Source organism: Mytilus edulis, chromosome 2 (assembly GCF_963676685.1).
Source record: "Mytilus edulis chromosome 2, xbMytEdul2.2, whole genome shotgun sequence".
NCBI lineage: Eukaryota > Metazoa > Mollusca > Bivalvia > Mytilida > Mytilidae > Mytilus > Mytilus edulis.
In genome coordinates this window covers 91,283,886-91,291,745 of record NC_092345.1, presented here as the reverse complement: position 1 = coordinate 91,291,745, position 7,860 = coordinate 91,283,886, and positions in this window count along the sequence as shown.

Here is a 7,860-nt window from a genome sequence, read left to right as displayed (position 1 = left end):
TTTCAGCTTCTATTGTTAATATCTGCGTTTTCTCATCAAGGTCGTTAAGTTTTGAGGAAAAAAGTGCAATGTCGTCAGCAAAGTCATGATCTTCTAGAGCAGTATTAAAAAGTTCCATCTTATCCCTCTGGCTTTGTCTGCAGTTGTTTTTCAAATGATCCAGTTTATGTCTAAAAGGAAAATTGGTGAATTTGCCAATGAGGAAACTCTCCACCAGTGATCAAATGACATATATATAGAAGTTAACAACTATTCGCCACCGTAAGGCCTCCAAAATGAGAAAACCCCATACCGCATAGTCAGCAATTAAAAGCCTCGTTTGACCTCAAATGAAAAAAGTATCGGCCTGATTCATGTAACAAAATACCAATAAGCGAAATACAAATATGTATACAGCAACAAACGACAACCACTGAATTACAAGCTCCTGATCAGGGACAGACACATACAGAATATGGAGGGTTAAACATGATACCCTATTTTGAAACAGTGGTGTAACAGTTCAACATATGAACAACTTTGTTATCAGTAAAAAAGGGTCGATACAGAGCAAGAAAACAAGTAATAAAGACATCGACCGGACGTGGCAGGGTATTTATGTATCCCTACAACAAAAATAAAAAACACTACACTTGTACAGATCTGAGCGAACTTGCAGTTTCTGACAGCTTATTCAACTTGAGACAAAGGCAACATATAAAAAAAACCATCATGTATCTAAAGACTAAAGTATCAATCAGTACAAATCCAACACTGATTCAATAGATTTAGTGTCAAGGCGTAAATCTCAGTCAGAGAAAAACATTACCCTGTGCAATGTCTAAATTCAGCTATCTACATTGTAGAACCGAAAGTGTGCACATGTATCAAATCATATAACAATATTATTGGAGTTGTATGAATTAAATATTGATAAAATAAATATTTATACCATTAACACAATATTTAAAGATCTAATTACATTGTTGAATTGGTAACCTTTTAGCGTCAATTTATTTTATTACATATATATTATTATTAAAAATATTTTTTCCGGGTCGAACCTAAATTTGATTTTCCGGGTCCGGTATAAACAACATCTCCGTAAAAATAGGATGTGCTCTCCCGTTTGAACAAGTCTTCTACAGCCAAATTTACAAACCAAATATTCGTTTCTAAAGATAATTTAGTAAAGGTTTAAATAACTTATGGTAACGAAATCCTTGACTTAATAATTTACCAGTAAAACATAGATATATAGCGTTTATTGAAATCCAAAACTTCACCAGACACTTGCATATACCGAACGAACTGTGAAATATAAACATCGTAAGATGGTGCCAAAAGGACATCACCATTTAAAAAAGAAAAATTCACAACAGGGAATGAATATTTGTCCCTTTTCTTAGTAAGTTGCTATGTAGATTTATTTTTTAAAATGTTCACGGTCTTCTCGATTTAGTCATAGTAAGTTTACACATCCGTTTGAATAAACATCAGCGAATCTGATTCTCTTTTATATTATATTCCTTTGGCTTTTGGTTGTATTTTCTTCACGACTCTGATCTAGCTTTCTGATCGGAGCACTGACATGACATTTACAGCCATATAGGTGCAAAATAAAATTGTGTTTGGTATACGGTAGGAATTTATTTACATTACAACATCATATATATAGATTCGACAATATTTGGCCAAAAGCTTTGGGTATATACTCAATACTTTGTACTTTACTTGGCCATTTTAACCTTCTTGATTCGTCTTTAGTTGACGACATACAAAATTTTAAACCTGGTATCTATGATGATTTTAATTAAACATAATAATATATGAAGCATCGTGTGAAAAAATATCAAGCAAATGGGAAAAGATTTGGCCAGCATCAACGATAGATGGTTATACGAAAGGGAGAATTTCTAGTCTTTAATTCCGATGTAAATTATGCATATCGTGTAACCAGTAGAAACCAGTTTGTAGAGTAATACAGAGTTGTTATCAAAAGAAATATCGTCAATAAGGCCAATTGTAACAGCTAAAGACTGATATTGGCTTGCATCAGTTTTATTGATTTTCATATTCAGTGTTTAAGTGCCAAATAATGACCTTCTCGCATGTCAAGACACATGTCAAGACAAACAAAACGTAAGGCGCGGCCATAATTTGACCGTTTAACCTCATCATAGTCTGTCTCGATCGATAGCATTTTGTAAAAACAAGAGGCACGATGAGGGTATTACTGTTAAATAAAACAATGATTTACACGTACATATAAAATGGAATGCTGTGGATAAAAGATGTATTTAGGCGTTTCTTACCATTCAAACATACAGATATATAAGATCTATCGGAAAGGTTCACAATATGTTAAAGTAATACAAAAACTCACGACTAAGTTTTATCGTTATAGTATATATATAGTGAATTGTTCATGACTTACGATCAATCTTTTTCATAAGTCTTTTTGTGAAACCGACTCCTGGCATTCTATGATCTCTACTCGATTAAAAAGAACCAATTTATTTGACCAACCAAATGCAACAGGATTGAGAAAGTTTTCCAATTAAGAAAAATTTCCAAATAGCAAATGTTGAAAAGCACAACCAATGTCGAGTTCCCTTGATTTTGTGTAGCCAAATGCATGAACATGCGATGGTTTAACTGTTTGGTTTTTAACCTTCCACCTCTTGATTTTGGTCAGTGGTATAACACATGTACCTAAAAAGTGGATAGAATTTGAAAATTAGTTGATAAAAAAAACATAACGTTATTATAACTTTGCCATGAGAAAGATACAACAACAAAAAAACCTTTAACAATACCATCAGCATGCACACAAATTGTTATTACAGAACCAATCGTGTCGACCTACAATATACTATAGGTTCTTCTGCTAAATTTTCAAACAACGCAGTAAAAATATTAATAAAATAGAAGACAAACTTTCTTGAATTAGTCCAAGAGACAACATAGAAAAAACCCAAGAAACTCTTTGTTTCATACTATAAATCAGCGAATCGATAAAGTAAAAGATTACCAAATGCACACACACCGATTGACAATAACTCTCAAATATCATGTTTTTCTGAAGTACTAAAATATATATATATCATTATGACTGAAAAGTTCCGTATAGGATATAATGATGTATTTTGGACTTGATCACAACCAATTAACAATCAACAACCTCCGAAGACTGCCGATTGCATGTTACCTGGTATACATATATATATATATTTAAATAAAGATATAAACTGGAACATATATATCGATATACTGTTCCCAGATATAAAGAAGCTCGTGCTTTGATAAAACGCCGATTTTCCTTTTCCTATCTCATATCATATATATAGTAGATGAAAATAAATTCAAATCATCTTTCTAAAGGAAAATAATTATTTTATTTTTGCGTGTACATTCAGTCACACAAATTGGTCTTCTTGCTGGCTTACCCATAGTTTCACTTTTCAGTTGACAGTCTTTTCCATAAATGAACATGATAAAAACATGCGCAATTGATATCCAACTAAAGTCGCATCATAGGTCGCATCATAGGTCGCATATTATAGCTTTAAATGATTATCACGTGTTATGTATGTGTATACTTGTGTACAGAGAATTAGGTATAATGAACTATGTATGTATATTTCTTTCTATCTTGTTCACCATTGTAAATTATTATTTGTATCATTTGTCTGCCTCTTGTTACAGTGTAAACTGTCTAGAGTTATACGGATCCAAATGAAACCCTGCTGATATCAAATTATTATTCCATATTCCGTTCTTGTAAATGTTAAAAAAAAACATAAACAAAAACAAAAACTTAACATAAAATAACTTTACTTTACGATTAAAATAATACCATTAAACTTAATATTCATTTATATGTTTTTGTTTTGAACGAAACGACATTTAGTTACTATAATACATACCTGCCTATTTTTCAGGATTCCCGTGATCGAAGCTTTATTCGCAAAATGGCACTCATAGTTCTTCAAAACCTTTAAAGACCTTCAAATTTGTGTTAATGTTGTTTATCTTCTTCATACTTTTACAATCAAACAAACATGGTAAAACTGTGAGCAAAATTGTTTTTCAAAATTTCCAATTGAGAGCCTCTATAGGGGTAACCCCCGTGAATAGAAACAGAGTTTGAATTTGATGCTCAAATCTTTTCAGAAACATTGTAAACTTTTGAAAATCTTTATATCAAAATTTCCGACCAAACATAATAAATCATATTTCTGATAAGGAATGAATGGTTTATATATAAATATTCCGCTTTAGGATCTAATTTGTATTGTTGGCTATTTATATTTCATCGATTGAAAAATTACACGGGCAAATTTCATTCACATCAATTTCACGTTAATTTAATCACATTTTTTCACGTGATATTCAGGGGAATTAAAAAAAAAACGTAATTCAAATGATATCTATGTTTTCTAATTTGATTAAAATCATGACAAATACCTTTTTGTAAATTTTAGAATTAACGTGAATTTCATGTGAAAAATTCACGTGAAATTTGAGACGAATCTCACGTGAAAGTTTTCCTGTGAATATCATCTGAGATTCATGTGAGCAGATTTTGCCTAATTAAATCAGCAGTGTTATAAAAAAATAGAAATGCATATATTTAGCGCTATTTAAACTTATTACAATGTTTTGTTTTAGTAAAATTTTGCATCAAGGGACGTCTCTATTTTTTTTTTATTATTTTGTATTCTATACAGATAATATTTAGATTAACTTTAGCACAGTTTTTGTCATGGTGAAGTATGTCCTTCTGATACATTTATTGGATACAGAAAATTTCAAAAGATGGTCAAAATTGCTGTAGCCGGGGAAATTTGTCTTCCTTTTTAACTCCCAAATATTTAATGAAAGAAGGCAGACAGACAGACAGACAATATTTTATTTAAGTCTCACCTCCTCATTATATAAAACATACAAACAGTTGATAAAACAACATCATAAAACATACAAGAGCCACTCTAAAAAGAGTTATGAGAGACTATCTAAAATGTATATACAATATTTACACTAAAATTAGCTATATAAAATACATTTTCTTTTCAATAAAATGTCATTGCAGATTTTGGCAGTATAAAAGTACATATTTTCATTTGTGAATAAAAATATAAATTTATCGTCATCAGACAATTGCATAAAATTAACATTAAATAGAGATGCTTGATAAAATAAATAACAACGCAAATCTTCATACACAGGACAATTCATTAAAACATGTTTTTCATCTTCAATTAAAAGATTTTCATTACAAATACTGTTATAACAAATTCTATTTTCAACTAAAAGACCTTCATACCTTCCGGTCTCAATTTTCAAAGGAGCCGTACCACTTCTAAATTTGGCATAGGCACTCCTATATTTACCAGGTATAATATTTAATAAATAATTTTCTTCACCAAATTCATTTTTGAACAGTCTGTAAGTACGTAGTTTACTACGCTCGTTTGACATTAAATCAATATACCATTGCTCTTTAAATCTATTGAAACAGATATTCTCAATATTTTTTATAACATGTTTATCAATAATCAAATTAGTATTACAAAAATGTTCCATATCAAGTTCTTTAAACTTTGTGTTTAAGGCAAATTAAGTATGATAAATTAAGGTTAAGCATGTTATGATGCAAACATCTGCTACTGTCATATAATGCCTGTCTATAGAAGCAGTCTAATTATTATAAATTTTATTATAAAGATAAAAAAATAAATCTTATAGTATATAAACTTTATGAAACAAACAAAAAATATCAAAATTTGAAAATAAAAATTGAACGAGTTATTTGTAAAATTTGAAATAGCTACAATCAAATATAACCGGTACAAATTCAATTTTATTTGAAAGAAAACTACACCATAGAATTTTAAGATAAAATGTGAGAAGATAGATATTATAACATGCTTTCAGATAGTAAAAATATGGGATCACCGGACTTGTTTCCTTGCTGCATATTAAAATAGGTAAATTCATAACATTCTCTATTGTGAACAAACTTTATCTGAGTTGTCCTCCCTTCTGTCTGAGTTATCTCCCCTTATTTGGCAAAGTTGAAAAAAAATGGTCAAACATAAATAGTGTGGGTTATTTATTATATAGAAAATACAGATGTAAATATGATAAAACACATCATATTTTGTATTAACATTTAAATTTTTGCACATACTACTCTCAAAATTTTCACATTTCATTAAAGATCTACACCAATTGTTATCTGGTACTTCAAAATCCAAGATGGAGAAGACACCTGAACCACCTTTAAGAGGGTCTTGTGAAATGTTTTAGTTCAAAGACCGCTTCGATCAACCCCCCCCCCCCCCCGCTATACGTCTATATACACCTTTATTATATTTACGCCATCAATTCAGTCTCATTCTGTGCTCTCTTATTTGTATCTTGTAATATGCAAGTTATTTTTGGACCAAATTAATACAACATCCTATGACAAACATGCAGCAAAGGTCAATGAACTTCTGTATTAAACAATATAATACAACAAAAACATAAGTCACTGAACTCATTGGATCAGTGGTTTCTGTATATAAATAACTTGTACATATACATGCTAAGAATAAACCAAGATGTTTGTTATCAAGAGTCTTGTGCGTTAGCTATACATGCAAAGAATAACACAAAATATAAGTATAATACGTACTAGTATTTGATTTATCCAGGGGAAAATGTGTGGATTAAATAATGTTGAGATTTTTTTTAAACTGAATACTCATAATGAATTTCTTTCTATTTACACTATAAAAATACGACATCCTAACAAAAACTAAACCGATGCCTCATCTATCGTGTGATGTATTTAGTAAGAGAATAGATATAGAAGAAGAAAAGATAAGGCAATCTGTAATGTGTTTTTATTACAGAAATCACTTTTTTTTTAAATAGAATTGTAAGGTATATAGTTAACCTTTTTTTAGCCATCTACTTTTACGAAGTGTATTTCATGTATTTATTGGATATTTCTATTTTTTACTTGATTTTAACTTTTTCCTAATGGAGTTAAAACAATGATACAAATTATATGATTCTAACCCGTGAAAACCTTACGCGAGGAATAGTTCAGGACTTGGACATATATTATTGTGTTTTTATTATGTATATGATTTTTATAGCATGAAGATTATAACATCTGTCTGAACTTTTTTTTTTCTTTAATGTTTCATTTTAGTTTATAAAAAAGTTTTTCTGTTACAAATCATGATGTATTGTTTTATGTGTACATGTTATGCTGCCCATCAAGGGCCCTTGAGTGGAATAATAAATATTCTTATTCTTATTCTGTATTATTTCCATTCTAAATTTTATCTCTTCTAACTTATCTATATGCCATATTTACTATTTCACGACTGTTACGCAGAAAACAGGAAGTATTTTGCTTCTGATAGTCATGACATTAACAATATTGAAATAATTTATCAAAAACACCAAAGAATAAACCCCCCTTAAACGAAATACCTTAAAACTGTTAGTAGGTTGTAAATTTCTTGAAATAAGAATACTAATGTTTCAATCTTTCTAGCTTTTATTTATACAAATATTTCAATCTTCATATATCATTTTAAATAAAATGCAAGTCTAGGGTATGTATATCACATGAAAGATTCAGTCATCTTTCGAACGCGTACATGTGTCAAAAGTATTACTAAAAGAATAAGTAAATGAAAAGTAAAATGATACACATATTCACGATATAACCGAACACCAAGAAAAAAACTAAAAAAAGAAAACAAACAAAAAACATAAACGGAAGGCAAACAACAAGGCAAACAACAAGTAACAAGAACGACATTAAAAAAATAATACTAAAAACAAATTGTAGTGAGAAATTGCAAATAATGA